Here is a 23,575-nt window from a genome sequence, read left to right on the forward strand (position 1 = left end):
TTACAGAACCAACACACAAACTTTGTAGAAATTCTTATCAATCCAAGAAAACATCATATTGCCTTTACTGTATTCATCTATGTCCAAAGCAATTCGTTAGGTGTTGTTTGGCTGGTGTCTGGTTTGAGCAGTTCATCACTCCATCTTACCACCATTAATCATCACATCTGTTTCTTTCAAAAGCATTCCAGACTTTATTATCCAATTCTCAGTAAAGTTTATTTATCCCTCTTGAATGTTCTTAACTGTTCCATGTCAAAGAAAAACACAGAGTGATTTATCGTTACTGTGTCGTCGTTTTCAGATTGTGATGCTTGGATAAATTTTATTCATATGTTTGTTCCATCCTCAGATGTCTTGATCTTCCCAAACTCCCAAAATCCTTATCTTTCAAAGCTTAACCTAGAGTCAATTTCCTCGTCACTGCAATGATGGATGCAAAGCAAGGATCACCTCCAGCAAAATCATAATCACAGCACCCAGCACAACACTGTAAGGACCCGGGCCCTTTCTCTGTGGCTGATACCTGCTGCTCAGGCTGAAATGTATGGCTAGAATTCTGCTTGCAACTCTCAAGAATGATGCAAAGCTTTCCAAAGCTGTGAGGTTATACAAGAGGACAATAGGTGGATTTTAAAAGTAGCCTGTAGGTAAATATCAAGAAATGTGAGATTATGGGAGGGATGGGGTAGGGGCTCAAGGAAAAAGAATCATGTATGTCTCAGAAAAATCAAACTGCCAAAGTATTAAAGAACACCTCTGGGAGAAGGGTGCTTCTGGAAACAAGTCAACACAAGATTTGTAAAAGTGAGGGATTTCAAACAAACTTTCAATAGCCTAGCTAAGAGATTCATTTGAGTCATCCAAGTTAAGTAGGATATTGTGGAACATCACTGAGGTTCTAAAGGAAATTCCCCTAACATAAATAACATTCTGGCTGATGAATCCCTTGCCAACCTTCATTCAAAAATAAATAAGTAAGCTGTTCATTTGAAAAGCCTTGGAATGTGGCTCCACGGTGGAACGCTTGCAGTCTTAGTTAGGGTTTCTATTGCTGTCATAAAACACCATGACCAAAAACAATTTGGGAGGAAAGATTTTATTTCCTTTAACAACCTGTATCCCATTATCAGGCAGGCATGGTACTGGAGGAGGTGAGAGGTCTACATCTTTGTATGCAGGCCTCTAAGAGAAGACTGACTTCCAGGCAGCTAAACCTAGGGTATTAAACCCTTGTCCACAGTGAAACACCTACTCCAACAAGGCCAGACTTCCTAATAGTGCCACTCCCTGGGCCAAGCATATTCAAACCATCATGTTCCACTCCCTGGCCCCCATAGACTTTTCAAAAATATGAGTCTATTGGGACTATACCTAAACATACCATAATGCAAAATACATTTAGTCCAACTTCCAAAATCCCCATAGTCTATAGCAGTCTCAATAATATTAAAAGTCCAAAGTTCAAGCTCTCTTCTGAGATTCATCCAATCATGTAACTGCAATCCCCAAAGCAAGACAGGAAACCAGCTGGACAAACTCCAAACTCAGCATCTCCTTGTCTGATGTCAAAGTTGTCTTCAGATCACCAACTCCTTTTCCATCTTTGTTGACTATAACAAACTTCTTTCTCCTGAGCTGGTTCCACTCCCTGTTAGCAGCTTTCCTTAGCAGATAGACCAAGGCTCTGGCATCTCAAACATCTTGGAGTCTCCAAAGCAACTTCTTTCAATGTCTGGGATCCACACATGATCTTCTGGGCACCACCAAAGGGCTGGTGTCACTTTTCCAGCTCTGCCTTCTGTGGCACTCTAGGCTCTGGTTGACTCCACTCCACTGCTGCTGCTATTCTTGGTGATTATCCCATGGTACTAGCATCTACAATACACTAGATTCTTCTGCTGCAACTAGACTTCACTAAAAGTCTCTCATAGGCTCTCTTCATGGTGCCAAGCCTGAAATCTTTTGCATGACCCCTTCAGTCTTGGGCCATCGACTGCAACTGAGTCCGCACATTCACCAATGGCCTTCCATGATCTCCCACAGTGCTGAGCCTCAGCTATAACCTTGGCTACCTCTGGAACACAGCTTCTTTGTGCTATCAGAAAACACTTCACAGAAGATTTCACCTCAGTGACGCTGGTCTCTTCTTCATCACCACTAAGTTCGTAGATCCAGCTAACCAGCATCAATTGTTCCAGTACTCTCCTTCTCCTTTGACTATAAATCCAAATGATCAAAGATGCTAAGTTCTGTTGCTTCCTGGGGCTAGAACATGGACTCCTTGTTATATTATATTATAACCAGCTTCCTGTTTTCCAACTCCTTCACTGACTAAGCTTAACTGTCCTAAAACTTGCTCTGTAGATTGACTTTGAATTCATACCTGTCTCCTACATGCTGGAATTAAAGGTATGTACCGCTACGTCTGGATCTAAAACTTGCCTTGTCCCAGGCTGGCCTTGAACTCAGATCTGCATGCCCAGTCTCCTGCAATTAAAGACCTGCACTACTACACCTGGTCCTAAACTTACCTGGGTCAGATCTTGCCCAAAGGTCACCACTTCCTTAATTGAATTTAATATCCTGGAACACAAAACTCAGCTCTATTTCACTTCCTGGTCCCTCTTTAATACTAGAAACCATTATTTTATATTTTTCCTTTCTAAGGAGCTTGCTATGCTTGTTCAAAATGCTCTTCATCAAACTTAACCAGAAAACAATGTTTCTGCTGGGATTTTTTGAGATTTCCTTTGTTAAGACAATTAATATAAATCTCTTTACCTTAGCCTCAGGTAGATTCTTCAGACAAGGGCAAAAAGCAGCCACATTCTTCACCAAAATACCACATACTGAAATTCTTCTCCACTAAATTCTCTTGGGCCAGGTCTGCACAGTTTACATCAGTCTCAGCAACAAAGTCTTTCATATTCTTACTAGGATAACCCATTAAGCCCAAAGTCCCAAAATCCACATTCTTCCAGACAAAAGCATGGTCAGGCCTATCACAGCAATACCCCAGTCCCTGGTACCAACTTCTATCTTAGTTAGGGTTTTACTTCTGTGAAAAGACACCATGACCAAGGCAACTCTTATAAGGGTAACACTTAATTAGGGCTAGTTTTCAGGTTCAGAGGTCTAGTCCATTATCACCAATATAGGAACATGGCAGCATCCAGGCAGGCATGGTATAGGAGCAGCTGAGAGGTATACATCTTTGTCTGATGGCTGCTAGCAGAATACTGACTTCCAGGCAGCTAGGATGAGGGTCTTAAAGGCTACACCTACAATGACATACCTATTCCAACAAGGCCACACCTCCTAATATTGCCACTTCCTAGCCTAAGCATATACAAACCATCAATATATATATAATTTTATATACATATATGTGTATATATAAATTCTCTTAAAATTATAAACATATGTGTATATATACATATGTGTGTGTAATTTTAAGAGACTATATATACATATAAATGTATGTATATATAAATATACATATGTGTGTGTATATTTTTAAGAGGAACTAAAGAGAAGATCAATGGAGAGAGTAGAACTGAATAGAATATCTAAGAATAAGTATAAATCCATAAATAACAAAATACATTAAAAATTTTGGAAGCTCAGATCAATGTGAGTAAAGTTGAACATTTTCATTGAAATGTATATTAATATGTCTATAACACACAAGAAAAACTTGTGTAAAAAAACTGCACAATACAGAGAGTTCCCTCTTATACTGGAAAAGTGGAAGGAAAGATTTACAAGGTGTGATGGCTAATGTTGTTGACTTGACAAATCTTGAAAGAGGCAACTTCAGTTGAGGAATTACCTCCATCAAAGTATGATGTCATAGCCATGATGTTGTTATTGACAAGCCAAAGATCAATGGTCTTTCCTGTTTTAGAGTGTGTGTGTGTGTGTGTGTGTGTGTGTGTGTGTGTGTGTGTGTGTGTGTGTGAGTGCGTGTGTGTGAGTGCGGTACTCTATGATTTTGTTATCTGGGCATGTGTATATACTCCCACAGTCAGGACACTGAAGAGCCTCTACACCACAAGTGTCAATCATGTTGCTTTGAAACTTTAGACTCTCTTACCACATCCCTTCTCACCCTCCAGCCACTGACAACCACCAGCTTATTTTTACTTCTAAACTTCCAACATTTCTAAAATCTTATATAAGTGAATTGTGCAACATGCAACCCTTTGAAACTGGCTCTTTTCACTCAGCGTGACACCTTGGAGATCCCGTCTCCCATCTCATCGTGCTGAGTAGCATTCTATGGTCAGCTGCCCATGTATACACCACTCACCTGAGGAAAGATGCCTGATTCCTGCTTAGCCTACTATAAACAAAGCTTCCATGACTATCCATTAACAGGAGCTTGTTTCAAAACATGTGTTCTCATTTCTTTGCAGCAAACATCCAAAAGTGCAGTTGCTGGGTTCTACAGTAATTGCAAGGTTTGATTGATGAGAAGCTGCTGCAACAAATGTTTTCCGAGTCGCTGGACCAGTTTATATCACAAGTAACAGAGGGTGTTGTGAAGTCTCTGAATCTTTGCCCACACCTGGCGTTGTCACCGTGCTTGGCTGTCCTGGTACGGATGGAATAGAATCCCACTGTGGTTTCAACTGCCATTTTCCTAACACTTGTGATGGACACCTTCTCATATGCTTGCTTATTTGAGATCTTTACATCTCCTTCACAAAACGTTTGTTCAGTCTTTTCCTCCTTCCTAACAGACCTTTTAGTCACATTTAAAAGCTCCTTATATGTTCTAGATACAAACATGTGTTTTATATTTGCCTTCTGTTCTAGTTGCTTTTCTCTTGCTGAGATAAATGCTATGACCAATAGCACCTTGGGGAGGAAAGGGTTTGGTCTTCTTACTGGTTCTATGCAGCCTGTTGTTAAGAGAAGCCTGGGCAGGAACACAAGACAGGAACTTGAAGGAGAAACCATGAGGGTATGTTACTTTCTAGCTTATCTGTGGTACTGCCCACAGTAGGTTGCCCTCTCTTCACCAATTAGCAATCAAAAAACTTCAGCCACAGACCTGGCCACAGGCCAATTTGATGGAGGTAATTCCTCAACTGAAGTTGCCTCTTCCAAGATTTGTCAAGTCAACAACATTAGTCATCACACCTTGTAAATATTTCCTTCCACACTGTCATTTGCCTCTTTGTTCTCGTCACATTCATATCCCAGAGCCAAACCTCTTAAACTCCACAAGGTCTAATTTACCATTTTTCTTTTATCCAAAATTTTTTTCTATCCAAGATAACAACTCTCTGAAAGATACTCTGAGCAATCAGGATGTTCAAAGGTTATAACGTCTGTCCCAGCTAGATCTACCTCACAGCTGTAATTCCAACACTTCAAAAGCTGAGCAGAAGGATTACCATAAACTCAAAGCCAATCTGCTCTACATATCAAGTTCTATATCAGGCTGGACTATAAAGTGAGATGCTGTTTTTAAAAAAGAAAAGACAAAAGCCAAGCTTGAAACAACTAAAATTAAATCCCTCACAGGTCACTTTCCCAGAAGCAAAGGTCAACCTTCTTGGACAAGTGTGACTCAGGGGCTCCAACAGACCCGTTATTAAATTTTAATGGGAATAACTAAATGTTCCTACAGATAATGGTGACTGATAAGAGTACCTATCTAAAGTAGACCAGACGTTTAACATGGAGTGTCCTGTTCATAAGGAGTTTGCTTCAGGGGCCTGTGCACACACAATGAGCACATAAGACTGCAAAGAAAGCTTGACCAAGAAGTATAAAAATCATTCTTGAGTGTTAGAGGGTTTTATAAAGACTTCCTACATCAAATAAGGGACACACAAGAGCACTTTGGATTGAGAAGTGATTGGGAAATTAATATTCCACTCTTTTGAGGGTGTGTGTTTTGGAGAGTTTTTCCAGAGAAAACGGTAGTTTGAAGGCCTGCACCCAAAGGTTGGGGACATCACCTAGTAGAGTTAGATTTTTGAAACTGTCAAACAATGTGATCCATTTTGGCACTGGTGTTTGAATAACTTTGACATTTGGGTCTAATGAAATTGTACAAAGTGGTTAGAAGCAATAAATGAAGGGTTGTTGGTCTTTTTTAGTGTTTTGCTAAGTATAAGGTACTATTATCACTCACACATTATCTGTAGAAACATTTACTTATCCCCATTATTTTTTTATTTTTTTTATTAGATATTTTCTTTATATACATTTCAAATGCTATCCTGAAAGTTCCCTAAACCTTCCCTCCATCCTGCTCCCCTAACCACCCACTCCCACTTCTTGGCCCTGGTATTCCCCTGTACTGGGGCATATAAAGTTTGCAACACCAAGGGGTCTCTCTTCCCAGTGATGGCCAACTAGGCCATCTTCTGATTCATATGCAGCTAGAGACACGAGCTCCGGGGTACTGGTTAGTTCATATTGTTGTTCCACCTATAGAGTTGCAGACCCCTTCAGCTCCTTGGGTGCTTTCTCTAGCTTCTCCATTGGGGGCCCTGTGTTCCATCCAATAGATGACTGTGAGCATCCACTTCTGTGTTTGCCAGGCACTGGCATAGCTTCTTACGAGACAGCTACAACAGGGTCACTTCAGCAAAATCTTTCTGGTGTATACAATAGTGTCTGGGTTTCGTGGCTGATTATGGGATGGATCCCGGGGATCCATCCCCATTAAAATTTAATCACATTCCTGACACACTGGGCCTATAGGATCTTAAGAGGCCCGAGCATAATGCAAGGGTCTGAGAAACTACCTTCCTCACATACACCAGAAGCCTAGGTAATACAAAGACTGCAGAGGCAATGGCTCCCAGTCACCAACCTCCCTCCCACAGTATCATGTGGGCTGTGGTAGAGTCAGAAGGATCTGAGAACTCTACCCTCCCACTCAACACATCTGTGTCAGTGGCTTGCCCCATAAGTATTTGTTATCTTTTGTATCCTGTCACTTAATTTCTCGTCCTGTATATATGCCTCATGGTAGCTTTACATTGACTTGTGCATTACTCAGTTAAATCTTAGGACTAAATTATAAAAATCTCAAAAAATGAAACTTTGTGCTTTCCTTATTAATAAAATATAAGAATAGACATGATCCAGAATTTTCCCTTTAAGAGGACCCCAAACTCAGGTCTAGGCAGTTCAACACATGCTACCTAAAGTGGTCAGACATTAATCTCAGCATTTAAGTTAAAGGAAGAAAGATCCTCTGTTACATTGCAAATTTGAGGCCAGCTTGGACTACATGAGACTCTATCTAAATAAGTAGATAAATATATGCATATACAAATATATAACTAAAAACACCAGATGAATTGGTAATGTTCTCTACAAAGCCATCAAAGAAAATTTGAAGCATGCTATGCTCAAACGCTGTGAAACATGTCCATCTTTAGTTGGCAGAAGAGACAAGAAAACCAAAGATTGGCCTTCTTTGCCTTTGGGTTGCAGAGAGCTAAATGGTATAATTGAGACCCACAAATAAAATAACTCAAAGGAACTGAAGACCAAGACCTCGACAATCAATGTCTGAAAATGGAAACAATGAGGAGCTGTATAAAGCTGGATTCGAGGCAGGTTATTTCAACCTCACTGCACTTTCCAATGGAAGGCACTGCAGAGATGATTAAGAAAATGTATTGTGTTCAAAACATCCAAGGAAGGAGGAAATTCACTCTGTTATCCAGGAAGATGCATCATTTTTTTTTTAAAGATTTATTTATTTATATGTAAGTACACTGTAGCTGTCTTCAGACACACCAGAAGAGGGAGTCAGATCTTGTTAGGGATGGTTGTGAGCCACCATGTGGTTGCTGGGATTTGAACTCTGGACCTTCAGAAGAGCAGTCGGGTGCTCTTACCCACTGAGCCATCTCACCAGCCCAGCATCATTTTTTTTATTAGGTATTTTCCTCGTTTACATTTTCAATGCTATCCCAAAGGTCCCCCATACCCACCCCCCCAATCCCCTACCCACCCACTCCCCCTTTTTGGCCCTGGTGTTTCCCTGTACTGGGGCATATAAAGTTTACAAGTCCAATGGGCCTCTCTTTGCAGTGATGGCCCACTAGGCCATCTTTTGATACATATGCAGCTAAAGACAAGAGCTCCCGGGTACTGGTTAGTTCATATTGTTGTTCCACCTATAGGGTTGCAGTTCCCTTTAGCTCCTTGGGTAATTTCTCTAGCTCCTCCATTGGGGGCCGTGTGACCCATCCAATAGCTGACTGTGATCATCCACTTCTGTGTTTGCTAGGCCCCGGCATAGTCTCACAAGAGAGAGCTATATCTGGGTCCTTTCAGCAAAATCTTGCTAGTGTATGCAATGGTGTCAGCATTTGGAAGCTGATTATGGGATGGATCCCTGCATATGGCAATCGCTAGATGGTCCATCCTTTCGACACAGCTCCAAATTTTGTCTCTGTAACTCCTTCCATGGGTGTTTTGTTCCAATTTCTAAGAAAGGGTAAAGTGCCCACACTTTGGTCTTCGTTCTTCTTGAATTTCATGCGTTTGGCAAGTTGTATCTTATATCTTGGGTATCCTAAGTTTCTGGACTAATATCCACTTATCAGTGAGTACATATTGTGCGAGTTCCTTTGTGATTGGGTTACTTCACTCAGGATGATACCCCAGGAAGATGCATCATTGCCTGAAGTAGAGATGGACAGAGTAGGAAAGAGAACTTGCTTTTATTGGATAGCTCCATGAGCCAGACTTGGGGCGTGGCATCTGCACATGCCTTTACCTGATGCTCAACGCAGTCTTAGCAGCTGGAATAACTGATTTATCTTACAAACATCAGAAATAATGTAATGGATGTTCCTTATGTGCATATAACTATAATAAAGTCTGGGATATGGGCAGGGATATGGACAGGATAGCACACTAAACACGAAGCACAGGATTAATCTCTCTTGACAAATATCAAAAGGGAAGTATGTATTGCTGGTTAGTATCAATCAAGTGAGAATATCTGTAGTGTTGAGAGCATAGCTCTCACCATTAGCTTTTTATTATTTATTGGTTTTAAAGTTAGCATTTAAAATACTGGGTTTCATTATGGCATATATATATATATATACATACATATATATATATGAACATATGTACAAAACTATATTTGTGCTTTGTTGTTCATTCCCCTTCCCTTACTACCACCCTCATCCTCCCTCCCACATCTTACTGTTTTTTTTCCTCTCAAACAGTTTTTCCTTCTCCTTTCATTTCATGTGGATTCTATTACCCATCTTACCTTCCTGCCCCCAACTTTTAATCTATTCCTCTCCTCTCATAGATCACTTTCTACTTTCATGACATACATACATACACACACACTCACACACACATTCACACTCACACTCACACATACTCTCACACACACCTGCATAGACACACATACTCACTCACAATCTCACACACTCACATACACATACTCAATCACATACACACACTCATATATAGTCACACACCCATACACACACTCACTCATACACACACACCCCTATTTAGTCTCTCTAAGTTGGGCTTATTTCATTTCACATAATGATCTTCATTACCATCCATTTTCCTACAAATGAATTGACTTCATTTTTTTAACTAAATAAAATCCTGTTCCATATATACATTCCATTTTCTGTATCCATTCATCTGTTGGTGGATATCTCAGCTGGTTCTATTTCTTATCTATTTGAGTAAAGCCCCAATAAGCACTAATGTGCAAGAATCGTTCTTCACTTAGCTTAGGAGCCATTATACAATTATCAGTGTTGTATCTGTCTTCACAGAATTATCTTAAACTAGACATTGAGTAAATAAATATAGGAAGAGTAAAGCCATGTGTGAGAGGAGTCATGAACCTGGCATGAACTGGAGGCCTGGATCAAAAGATGATAATGGTTCAATAAAAACATCCCTGAGGGAGGAATGAAACCTGAAGGGCAAAAGAGCAAGTGGAGGTCATCAAAGCTTAGGATGCAAGTGCGGGTTAAAGTAGATGCAGGAGTGATAGCAGAGAGTAAGCATGCCAGCATATGCATAGGAATTCAAAAGCATGGAACATTCCAGAATCCAGAGAAAGTCATGGTCCTGGGAAAGAAGCAGCCGTGGGGAAAAGGGCTCTTCAGCCACATGAGCTTACTTAACAAGCTGGCTCATGAGAGACAGATCTGCTCTCTATGTTCTGCCAAGATCTAGTTTCCTAGCCTGTGAGGCTGAAGCACAGGCCAAACCATGAAATCTACCAAGGCAATGATGCCACCCTGCTGGCCTCCTGGGAAGCAACACACTAGCTCTTTGCACCAGAGATGGTGTGCTAGCATTCTCCACATGGTTTTGAACCATGTTCAGTTTTCTTTTGTGGTTAATCACATTTTATCATCTTGTAGACAGGGTGGTTCATTGTGTTGATTCATGACAGACACTTGGACTAACTCATTTTGGTAGGTATCTAAGTATCCGCTTGTTGCTAGCATTCTAAATATTAGCCAAAAGCTTACCTCCTTAACCAAAACTAACATTGTAACTGATCACATTGGCTTCTATGTCTCATTCAATAGAATCCTTGCATCAATTCAAGGCTAGCCTTGGTCATTATTTCTGTGTCTTTTATAGTAGCATTTTTAAAGATGGTAACTGGTAACATAATTTAACTCAACCTCTCTAAAAGGTTTGTATTGTCATCATAGGAATTTTATACATTATTACTTGTAAGATCTGGGCAAAAATATCTTTAAGAAAAGCTGTGAAAATCTTGAACTCTGGCTTTTCTTTCTTCACCCTGAAATGTCTAAAAAGTAAGTTGTCATGTCTAATAAGGACAATCTCCATTTCTGATACCACAAGCAGATGTGACCTACTGCATATTTTAAAACTTCCTGACATTTCACCAACTATCTCACAGGGAAAGTAAATTCAAAGTTAGCATCCAGCTACCAACCCTTAAACAAAAAATAAAATCCCCAGGGCTTTCTCAGAGAAGTATCTTTTTGGTTCCTTGGCTCATGGCCATGAACAAATACTTGGCAAAAAAAAAAAAAAAAACTTTTAGGATCAATAGTTTATTTTTGATCATAGTCTGAGGGCATACAATCTGCCATGGCAGAGAAAGAATGAGACCAGAAAGAGGTAGCAACAGTTCAGATCACATCTGCAATCAGAGAGTGAAGATGAAGTGGGGTCAGGTTGTAAAACTTCAACATCTCAGGTATGCGAGTGCACACAGGCACACACACACACACACACACACACACACACACACACACACACACACACACACGCAAAATGATATGTTTCTTCTAATGATACTCAACATCTTAATGATTCCACTTTCCCAAACAGAACCACACCAAACGGGGATCAAATGTTCAAACATGTGCATGTACAAGGGAACATTCCACACTCAGATTGCAGCAGCATCTCTGGCTGTGTCTGAACGTTAAAAAAGGAGGAAGTCAGAAGAGCAAGGTTGACTCCCACACAGTCTCTTGTGCACTGTAGCATCATTCCTAGTATCCAAGATATGGCATCTACCTAAGTGTCCATCAGCAGGTGAACAGATAAAGAAAATGTCATACTATGCATACAAATATATGCATATTAAGACTCAAGGACAATATTAAGTAAGTAATGGGGGCCAGAACAGTTTTTTTTCTTAAGCTATCACATAGAGTTTGCCAAGCAAGTTACACACACATTCAGCTAAACATCAAATAAGTGTTTGCTTAGGGATGTTCTGCGTAATACTGGAGATACTTTAATTCTCTCTGCATGGTATCCTCCTTGAAAGATAATTACTGTGTTTTATTCATCCATAATACCTGGTGCTCCTTAGGGTCTAAAGACACAAGTCTGGCTGTGAGGGTCTAAGACAAATCCCAATTTCCTTAGAAGAAGGAGAAAGATACACATCTTCAATGGATTTCTGGGAAGATCGGAAACTTCTGCACTGCTTGGCAAAAGTCAGGGGAAAAGGATACATAAGGACAGGATATTTGTGGAATCTTATACCCTATCCTTGAGTTACAAAATCTTCATAGTCATCTTCTACAAAGGCATTGGTCAAATCTACTTTGCATATTAATGCTTCCAGATGAAAGGAAATTCTAGAGTGGATTTTCTTTGTTAGCCTCAAACAATGTCAAGTTCTATTTAAAAATATAACACAAAGCTGCCAACAGGAGCTAGGTGAGAGCCTGGCCATTAAAGAGCCTCAGACATTAAAGAGTTGTCATTCAAGAGTAAGACTTGAGCTGATTCCCAGCACCCACTTAAAAATGCACTTTGCCTGCAATCCCTGACAGAAGGGTTCACTGACAGAAGGGTCCACACCATTTGTTGACCAACCAGTATAAGTAATTAGCAACCTCCAGCTTCAGAGAGTGATCCTGATTCAAAGAAGAAAGTGGAACCAATCAAAGAAAATGCATGGAGAGACTCATGGCTCTAGTTGCATATGTAGCCAAGGATGGTCTAGTCGGTCATCAATGGGAGGGAAGGCCCTTGGTCTTATGAAGGTTCTATGCTCCAGTATAGGGGAATGCCTGGGCCAGGAAGCAGGAGTGGGTGGGTTGGGGAGTGGGGAGAGGATGGGGGTTTTTGGAGGGGAAACTAAGAAAGGGGATAACACTTGAAATGTAAATAAAGGAAATATCTAATAAAAGAAAAAAGAAAAAGAAGGTGGAAGAGTGATTGAAGAGGTCACCCCACATCAACCTCTGCCCCTACACACATAAACACACACATACATGATCATATTCACACACAAAACAGGCAACACATCCATGAACACATTTGCACACAATACAGACATCATGTAGTGTAAATGAATAACCACAATCATTCAAACAAGAACAGCTCTGCACATATTTGTTTCAGCCTTTAACAGACTTGTCTGCAAAACTACTCTAAATAAATGTGAACCAGAATGAACATAGCTTCAGTTGACGCTGCAAAGACAACTGCAGTGACTGAAACATGGGATTTTGGGCCAGACAGGAATGCAGTCACTAAACTATTCACCCAAAGATGGGTGCTCCAATGATACTCTACTGTTACAAAAGGATCTACATGGGGAATTTTTTATTATCTGTAACTGTTGAGTTTATACAGATAAGCATTGTTAACTCACTGTGTTCTTACACTCATCTCAAACAACTCAGGTTTTCATTTAACATTTCATTTCAAATGTTATCTCCTTTCTTAGTTTCCTCCTTTTTCCTTCCTGACATAAAGTCTCGCTATGTAGTCCAGATGACATTAAAGTCCTGATCCTCCTGTTTCAGCATTCGTAGGTCAGGGATGGCAGGCATTCATCAACATACCTTGCTAATGTTTGCATTTTGAGCAACATTGATGAATCTGGATATTTTATAACCACTTTGTGCCTAATCATTTTAGGATACGTGTACATCAGTGAAAGGATGAAGTACATCATAGATCACCTCCATACTTACTCTGAATGCCAATGTTCAAAACAAAAGATTAGAAATATAATTCTGGGCTGGAGAGATGGCTCAGCTGTTAAGAGCACTGACTGGTCTTCCGAAGGTCCTGAGTTCAAATCCCAGCAACCACGTGGTAGCTTACAACCATCTGTAATGAGATCTGATGCCCTCTTCTGGATGTCTGAAGATAGCTACAACAAGCAGAGCCAGAGTGAGAGCTCTAGAGTTGGCTCAGTGGTTAAGAGCACTGACTGCTCTCCTGGAGGTCCTGAATTCAAATCCCAGCAACCACATGGTGGCTCCCAACCATCTGTAATGAATCAGACATGCTCTTATGGTGTGTCTAAAAACAGCTACAGTGTACTTACATATATTAAATAAATAAATATTTTTTAAAAAGAAAAAAGAAATATAATCCCATGTTTGACAATAAACACCTGTAATACTCAAAAACATTTTTCCCAAATTGTACTTTGTAGAGGAATTTTTAATAGCCACACAGCTGCTCTGACAAGTGATCACATCCAAAGCCCTCCTAGTTCAGTGTGATCTAGCTGGAATACAAGCACATCTTTAATCCCTCTGGCTGGAATACAGGAATTCCCTTAGTACACACCTTTAATCTCAAATAATGGAGGTAAGATTAGTTTGCAGAAGGAATCAGCCATGTTTAAAAAGTGACGTCTAATTGAGGGGCAGACAAAATGATGAATCAGAGAAAGATTTGACAGAATGAGTCAGAGATAAGATATGCCCAGTGCAACTCTCATGAGACAGAAAGGAAAGAGGAGGGAGGGAGGGAGGAAGGGAGGGAGGGAGGGAGGGAGAGAGAGAGAGAGAGAGAGAGAGAGAGAGAGAGAGAGAGAGAGACTGAGATTGCAAGTGAAGATAGAATGAGCCAGAGAATGAGAAGGAGCCAGAAGATTAGCACAGATTGTTGGAGTTAATTAAGATTAGCACAGATTGTTGGAGTTAATTAAGATTAGCACAGATTGTTGGAGTTAATTAAGATTAGCACAGATTGTTGGAGTTAATTAAGATTAGCACAGATTGTTGGAGTTAATTTGAAGCCAAGCAGAGCAATTCAGTCAGAACCTGAGAAAAGCCCATTTAAATCAGTCAGCTTGAAGAGGAGATTGGGCCAAAACAGCTGAGTTGAACCAGCCAGCCAGAGTTCAGAGAGAGCTAGAAAGTATGCGTTTATTCAGGAATAAGCCTCCTAGACGGCAGTAACATAAAAGTTATTTTACAGCACTCTCAGTTCCACTGCACATCAAAGCATTCTCTATTTAGGTTTGAGGGTGGGAGTGTTATTGTTATAAAAGTTAGCAATTCAGTTCAAAGAGAACTGAAATCAGGGAACACACACTTGTGAAGCATCTTGCAAACAGCTATGTGACTACCAGCGTTCGGATATTTTGCTGATTGTGTGATGACGGTCCCAGGAAGAAGAGTTTCCATCATTGGGCTCAATCTTGGCTTCACAATCACAGTACCTCAGATGCCTTTTCAAAATATCAATTCCAAGACTATACTGCACACACATCAATCCAAGGTGTACATGGATAGAAATTTGTCATCTCTTTTTTTAAAAAAATTTAAGATTCAGGCCAGGGAAGCTGGTAGACTCAGTGCAATCATTCTCCCTCATCTCCAAATACAATCTCCCAGTCTCATCACCAGCTCTATAGCAGACCATCTGCTGCAGCCTTCTTTCCTCCCTGCCTCTCAACTCCTGAATTCTTCATGGAAATACTAAAAGCCAGAAGGGCCTGGACAGATGCGCTGCAGGCTCTAAGAGACCACAGATGCCAGACCAGACTACTGTAGCAAGCAAACCTAGGAAAGGGACATAGAATAGATAATTCCTGAGGGGTACTGAATGGGAGGATCAAGTGGAGAAGAGCATGGAAGAAGGAAACAAGGAAGGTAATATGGGGAGAGACAGCTAAAATTAAGGACCTTTTAAAAAGGATAGTATGTAAACAGAAAATGCTTCCTAAATCATATACATATATGAATGCAATCTAAATTAAATCACAAAATATTGGGGAAGACAGAGCCCCACCTGAACATGTATCATCACCAAAATTCATGTATAAAAGACACAGGCTTACATTCAAGAAATCTCTAGCAGAAACATAATTTTGTATTAGCCAAAGTCAAGTTAAGAACCATAGTTCCAAGCCATCTTCCTTTGCACTTATGACTTCCTGGGTTGGCTACAAATCAGTTATGTGTAGTATTCAACAGCAGTAGAAGTCCCTGGACCTAGAACCTGTTCTCAAAGGATGAGACCAAAATAGAATAGTTAAAAAATTATAAGGTCCCTGGTGACTTGCTCTTGTGGTCATAAGAAACAGGGGAATTGTTGGTCATCGGGGAATTGTTCACGGTGACATAGTGAGATGGGTGACAACTTAGTACAGTGTTAAAAGTGAGAATTCCACAGAAGACCCCACCCAATCTGTGAGTGGTACATCTCAGCAACTTCTGACTTTGAACTTCCTACCTAGGGTTGCAGCAATCCTTCCTGTATCAGTAACTACTGCTGCGTATTGGTTCCTTCCCTTTCCACACTGCCTCATTCCTTCACCTCCCTATGTGTGTTTGGTCAAGAGTATGAGCCACTGTGCCTTCCCATGAGACTTTACTGCTCTTTCTAGATCCTTCAGCATTTACTCTGTGTGTCCCCACAAATGACACTCATCCATGGGAACCCTGGCACCAGGCCTCAGAGTCTCTGAAAACTCCTGAAAGAAGTACAATGTAAATGTATACTATATTATATACACATGTAAAGCAGTCTGGATTTATAATTTCATCTTTTATCTAAAATTTAAAAAACTAAAAATGTGTCTCACAATGTCTAGGAATTCTGTTTTTCTTGAATTTTTCACTCCACTTTAGTTTTTTGTAGCATATTATGTGTTCATATGCATACAAATGCATGAGCATTTTAGATATTGTCATATGTAAAAGGAAGCACAAACTGTCTTAATAATGGTCTCTGAGCCATCTTTTAAAAACTACTGAGGGGTTCGGCCTTCCCTGATGATCCAAGACTGCCATCTAGTGGTGACTACCTCTGAATTGCAAATGTGAAGACTCAGCTTTAAGGAAGCTTCTGGTTGGTTCCAAAACTCATTTGTCTAAAGCAACATTCATGTGTTCATAAAGGGAGCTTTGCACTCTCAAATTGTGTGAGGGAGCATCCCTAGGAGTAAACGGTTGTTATCAAGCTAAACTTCCTCAGGAAAACCAGCTTCCTGGCTTTGTTCAACATCATCTTTATTTTGCTGAATTCAGGGGTTACATGGCAGAGAAAGTGAAATTGCTGTCATGAATGACGTTGTTTGGGGCTGGAGAGAAGCCTCAGTGGCGACAAGCACACACTGCTCAAGCGGAACACCCAAGTTTGATTCCCAGCACCCACATCTAGCAGCTCACAACTGTCGTAACTCTAGCTCCCAGGGAGCCAAAGCTGCTTTCTAACCTCCGTGGCATCTACACACACACACACACACACACACACACACACACACTTAAAAATAAAAGGAGGGAAAGAAATAATATAATTTACATGTACCAAAAAAGAAACATTTAATGATAAAACCTTAGTGTTTGATGAGTTTAAATAGTGGCTCTTAAGAAAATGGGCACACATTCTGAGCCCCAAAACTTGTGTGTGTGACCTTTTTGGTAAAAGCACTTCTGACTGTGTAATTATGTATCCAAGTTGATGCTGAATTCAGTGGCATGTGCCCTTTAAGTGAGACAAGGTGTGCAGAAAACATAATAAGGAACCAGACAGACTCTGGGTCATGTGGACAAGACAGGAAAGCCTGGATCTACCACTGAACCAATGTGAAGGGGCAAGGTTCATGTCTGCCCAGGAGCTGCAGAGCAAACATTGCCCTCTGAGTACTCTGGTTTCAGACTTTTGGTCAGCAAAACTTTAAGAGAATGACTTCTCACTAATTTAAGACATGCAGTTAGCTGTAACTCATTATGAAACACCTCAGCGTCCCTGTGTTTGTAAACGACCTGGAAACTTGCAAGCTTTCAACAGAACATATGTAAACCCATTGACCTACCACGTTTCATGGTGCTGTCCAATTGACAGCAGAAAATGTGTCATGGCCTACACACTGTGTGTCAAAGTATTTTGGATGTCAAATATTTCCTTAAAGGTGTTTTCCGCTAAAATGCAAGACTATTCAACGAACATTCCCCTTCTTCTAAGGTGGAAAGTGAAGCAATAAGAGTTTGCCTAAATATGGATACATATAATCAAAATCATTCAAATGTCACACAGTCAGGACAACGCAGTAAACTCAGTAGGAATGCTCATGAGTTGCCCACGAGGTGAGATACTTGGAAGCTACGTACGTGAACATTGAAAGCAGCAGTGTCAGTACAACTGAATGGAAGTATTCATAAAAATGTTGTTTGGCTCAGCAGATAATAACTAAATATTTGGGAACTGGAAGGAAGGAAATGTACAAGCAGTCAAAAGCCGCAAATTCCATCCAGGAAACATGGAATCCACACAACATATCACAGGTTTGGGCTCTTTGTATAACACACAATGGATCTGTTTCAAATTACTCAATGACTTCAGAATCCATAAGTAACCACAGGAGATCAATAATAGATCAGCCAAGAGGAGCCTCTATTTTATGTCTAAGCCTGGAAAGGAGGGTTCTATGTAAAATAAGATTCAAGTACGAAGTATGGAATTTCCTTTATGGCCACAAGGTAATTCCATTACATGTGTTGATAGAACTATCAACACCTAGATTTTTATAAGGATTGCAAATAGGTGTCCCTTAAGTTCTCACCTGATGATGTAGTACCCTGATGTGTCCAAGGGTTAAGTTCTGATAACTTCCACAATAGACATACCCACATATAATACTATATGAACTTTTTCATTACCTGGGCCCATAGGCGAGTGTTTAGACAAACACACAGGGAGGGAATAGTAGTGCCTTTTAAAATTCATTCCACATCTTTAGTCCACCTTATATTCAAAATGTTTTAGATACAATAAGAAAGGAGAACAAGAATTTCTCTGATGGTGATGGCTCTCGTTGGTGATGTAGCTTGGTGGGGGAAGGGCCCACCTAGTATACCAGAAACCCTAGGGGGTTTTTTCTATAACTGATTATGATCCTAGCCACATAAGAGGTGGAAACTAGAGGTTCAAGGCTTCAATCTCATCCTCCATGTCAACCAACTGGAAGCCACCTGGACTACATCAGACTGTGTCTCAACATAACTTAATTTGCTCCTGGTAGCAGTGGCTCTTATTTTTAAATTCATGAAAGTAATGTTATTTTTTTCTCCCTCAATAGCTGTTATGGTTTGGATTCCAAACATCCTCCACCAGGTCTCTGTTGAAGATACTATAGCAGCTGGCAACATGTTGAAAATGGTGAAATGACAGGAGGACCCTAGTGGGAAAATTGTTATTAGACGCGTTCTCACGACCGGCCAGGAAAGACGCAACAAACCAGAATCTTCTGCGGCAAAGCTTTATTGCTTACATCTTCAGGAGCCAGAGTGCAAGAGAGCAAGCCCGCAAATGGCGAAACCCCATCCCTTTTTAAGGAGAATTATCCTCCACCTAGGATGTATTACTCCCTGATTGGCTGCAGCCCATCGGCCCAGTTGTCATCACGGGAAAGGCAGAACACATGGTGGGAAAACTGTCCCTGCATGTGTGCAGACTATGTTTACCACTTAGAACACAGCTGTCAGTGCCATCTTATAATGGCAAATGTGAGGGCGGCTCCTCACAGATCCCCCTTTTCTTTTAATAAGAGCAATAGGCCACCCATATTAATGAGAGTGGAGATAGAGGTCAAATCCCCAGTGTGCAGGTAAAGGAGCCATGTACAGGATTAGCTCTTAGGCTCACAGGCTTTTACCCAGAGCAACCCTGACCTGCTCCCGTGTCGTTTTGCCTGGGGGAAGGGAACTAGGACACTGAACCTTCATGAAAGATGACATGTCTCCCTAGAATAGGCTCATATGTGCCGCAGAGCCTTTCTACTGCAGTGCTTAGCCTTGCAACTCTCTCGGGCTGCTGAAGCACACTCACTCTATCCCGTGCAATGAGACTAGCCTCATGGGAATATAAGAGCTGAGTGGCCAGCGACCTATTGCCTAAGCATAGATAACCATATATCAGGGGGAGCACCATGTTCTAGAGCTGCAAGCGCCTGGGCAATAACCACCTTGTCTCTCCTAGTTTGGGCCTTAAGCTTACAGACCAACCAAAGAAGCAACACTAATCCACAGCAAAGTGTATCTCCACATAATCCCACCCCCATCCATTCTTTAAAGAAGGAAAATGCTGAGGAGATCCAATTGGGTAATCCTTTGATCAGGGACAGGTCCAAGCGCTTGGAGTTGACCTGAATGATGGCAAGTCTCAATTCCCGAAGGATCTGTTCAAATTCAGCCATCCAATTCTGTAACATATACTGAAAAAGACTTTTTGACAAATTAACTGCCCTAGTAAATTTAACATACTGAATGGAAATAACACACAATCCCGGAAACTTTTAAAACTTCTAAAACCACTAAACATTCTACCACTTGAGGTGAATTTTCATTATATTGTTTGGATACCACTTTACCATTAGCCACATAGGCACCTATACCAGTTTTTGATCCATCAGTATATACCACAATCCCATTTTTAAGTGGGTTTCTTACTGTTATTTGTGGAAACACAACAGATTGATTTTGGACAAACTGTAAAAGTGGATGTTTTGGATAATGGTTATCTATTTGTCCTGAAAAGGAGGTAACTAAAACTGCCCAATCATTAGATATTAGGTGATATGGGCTCTGTCCTTCCTTGCTCTTGACGTCCTAACCCTTTTCCTTACAACCAAATAGGCAGAATCATTTCTGGAGGAGCCCATTTTCTTTATCTCAGGTCCTGCAAATTTCTCCCTGGTATTATCAGGGAGGAGCAGCAGCTGAGCTATCCTATCTCCTTTACTAATAGAAAAAACGCCCTTGGGGCTTGAGCACAGGACCTGTATTTCAGGGGAATGTTGACAATCCATAACTCCAGGGTGGACTACTAAGCCCTGCAAGGTGAGTGAACCCCGGCCTAGAATAAGGCCCATGGTTCCCGGGGGCAAGGATGGTATAGGCTCCACCCTTGTGGGTCTTCCTGGGTCGCCTCTCTGACTGCGGAGGAAGGAGTCTGCCCTTTATATCCCTCACAGAGCGACACTGGTCGGCTCTATGATAACCCTTGCCACACTTAGAGCAAAGAGTGAGAGTTCCCCCCTGTTTATCTGGAGCTCTGCAATCTTTCTTAAGATGCCCAGGCTTCCTGCAATTAAAACATGTCCTCCGATCATTTCTGCCCATGGAGCATTTTTGGGATTGAAGGATGGCAGCCGCTAAGCCTGCATTGGTGAGAGGTCCCCCAAGCTCCCGACAAACCCTGAGCCAGTCTTGTAAGCCTTTGTTCTTTCTTGGGGCTATGGCCGCTCGGCACTCCTTTGTGGCTTGCTCATAGATTAGCTGTTCTATCAGAGGCGCAGCTTGCTCTGACTCTCCAAAAATACGCTCTGCTGCCTCTGTCATTCTGGCCACAAAATCTGAGAAGGACTCTTGTGCACCTTGAGTAATCTTGGTCAACTGCCCACTTGCCTCTCCCTTCTTAGGTAGTGCTTTCCATGCCTTAACAGCAGCAGCTGAGATCTGAGCATATGCTCCCCAATGATAATTTGTCTGGTTAGCAGCGTGTTGTCCCTGACCTGTAAGTAATTCAAAAGTCCACGTTCTCTGATCCCCTTTCATGGTGGCATTGGCCCTTGCCTGCGTCTGGCAGGAGTCCTGCCACAAGGCTTTCCACTCAAGATACATTCCCATACTGGGGGCTACAGCTTTTACTACCGTCTGCCAATCACCAGGAGTCATAGCGTGATTCGCAAGCCTTTCCACTTGTGCTATAGTGAAATTAGCACTGACTCCATAGTTACGGACCGACTCGGCAAGCTCTTTAATCTGTATATACGCTACCGGAGCGTGGACACGCCCACCCTCGGCTCCTTCAAAGACCGGAAATGCCTGTTGTATTTTCCTTTGTTCCTCCTTTGGAATGAACGAGCCTGTGCATTGCCTCTCTGTCCATTGCCTCTCTGCGCAGGGCTGATGCACTACGCAGGGCGGGGGCTCAGCATAGGGTGGAGGTGCACTATGACCTTGAAGCCGACTGCCAAGAGGCCAAGCAGCAAGCTGGCCTTTGCCAGCCGCTTTTGGCTTCCTTAACTGATTAGCTAGCACTTTACCTGGCTGGTACCCTTTTTTCTCATAATGAGCTGCTTCTTCCTCCCAGTCTGTTTCCTCAGAGGAGAATTCTTCATCTGCTTCAGAGCTACTAAGAGCTGGCTCCCCGAGCCCATCCAGCGATGAGCACAGGCTCCTTTTCCTAGAGACCTCCGCTAATTGATCTTTCTTCTTTTCCCTTTTTCCTCTTTTTCTTCTAATCTCTCTCCAGGTATTCCTACCTGACCTTAACTTTTCCTCAGGTTCAAGACCCTTGGAAAGGCCTGTATACTTATTTTGTGTACCATATTTTCTCTTTGCTCCTACTCTCTCTCCCCACTTTACTTCTGATAGCTTGTCCTGAATTTCCTCTAGAATCCGCCCTGCCTTAACCACTTGATAACATGTGAAAAGGAACAAAAGGGCTTTTAACACTAGAAAAAGTTCAAGGCCAAACATACCTTATAAAGCTATTTTCCACTTTACTTCTGATAGACTGTCTTGAATTTCCTTAGAAAGTTCAAGGCCAGGCTTACCTCGTAAAGCTATACTCACTGGTACTCTCGTTCCCCAGCTGAAAAGTTCTGAATTCATGCAGTTGAATCCTTCTTAACAGTCTGCTTTACGGGAACCTTTATTACCGCGACCCGCAGTTCTGGTTCTGGAATGAGGGATCTTCCTTGCGCCAGTCCCGAGTTTTTTCTCGTATTTTTTCGTCCCGGATTTTTTCTCGTCCCGTCCCGGGTTTCAGCACCAATTGTTATTAGACGCGTTCTCACGACCGGCCAGGAAAGACGCAACAAACCAGAATCTTCTGCGGCAAAGCTTTATTGCTTACATCTTCAGGAGCCAGAGTGCAAGAGAGCAAGCCCGCAAATGGCGAAACCCCATCCCTTTTTAAGGAGAATTATCCTCCACCTAGGATGTATTACTCCCTGATTGGCTGCAGCCCATCGGCCCAGTTGTCATCACGGGAAAGGCAGAACACATGGTGGGAAAACTGCCCCTGCATGTGTGCAGACTATGTTTACCACTTAGAACACAGCTGTCAGTGCCATCTTATAATGGCAAATGTGAGGGCGGCTCCTCACAGAAAATAAGTCACTGGTTTTGAGCGTATTTATTATTGTAATTTGGTTTTCAATTTGGGTTTAGGTTGTCTTTGAGTAGTGTTGGGAGGGGATGAACCCAGGGCTTTGACCATGTTATGCAAGTATGCAAGTCCTTTGCCACTGTCTTACTTCATAGCCCAAAAGTAAGTCACTGGGAGTCACATGTCCTTGAAGGCTATATTGGGACCTTGGACTGACTCTGACTCTGAATCTCCTTTACTCCCTCTTTTCTGCTTCTCAACTCTAATGAGTTCATCAGGTTTTCATGTTCATGGTGTTCCACAGACCCTGAAGTGACACAGCCAAGAGGCCTTGGACAGGCATCTCTGAACCTGGATATCAAACACAACCTTTCTTGCCTCCTAGCTGAGTGTCTCGCCAGTCTTGTTATACTGATGGAAATCTAGCATAGCCGTGGAGACAGCCAAAGAATCCTTAGAATATGTGAAGAATTTGCCCCCAAAGTCAGACAACCAATAAAGAAATCCTTCTTTTGCAAAGCCTGTGATACTCCCTGTTAATGGGGAAATGCTGCCTAATAAGGGCCTCAAAAAAAGACTCTCTTTAATGAACTGACCACTAGCCAAGTGCCTCCCTCAGCTCATTCCAACTGACTTCACTAGATGTTCATAAATGACTAGAGCTTGTCTCCTCATCTTTCAACCATAACATTCACCCATGTGATCATCTGTACCA

The sequence above is a fragment of the Mus musculus genome, chromosome 16 (genome assembly GCF_000001635.26).
Source record: "Mus musculus strain C57BL/6J chromosome 16, GRCm38.p6 C57BL/6J".
Classification (NCBI taxonomy): Eukaryota; Metazoa; Chordata; class Mammalia; order Rodentia; family Muridae; genus Mus; species Mus musculus.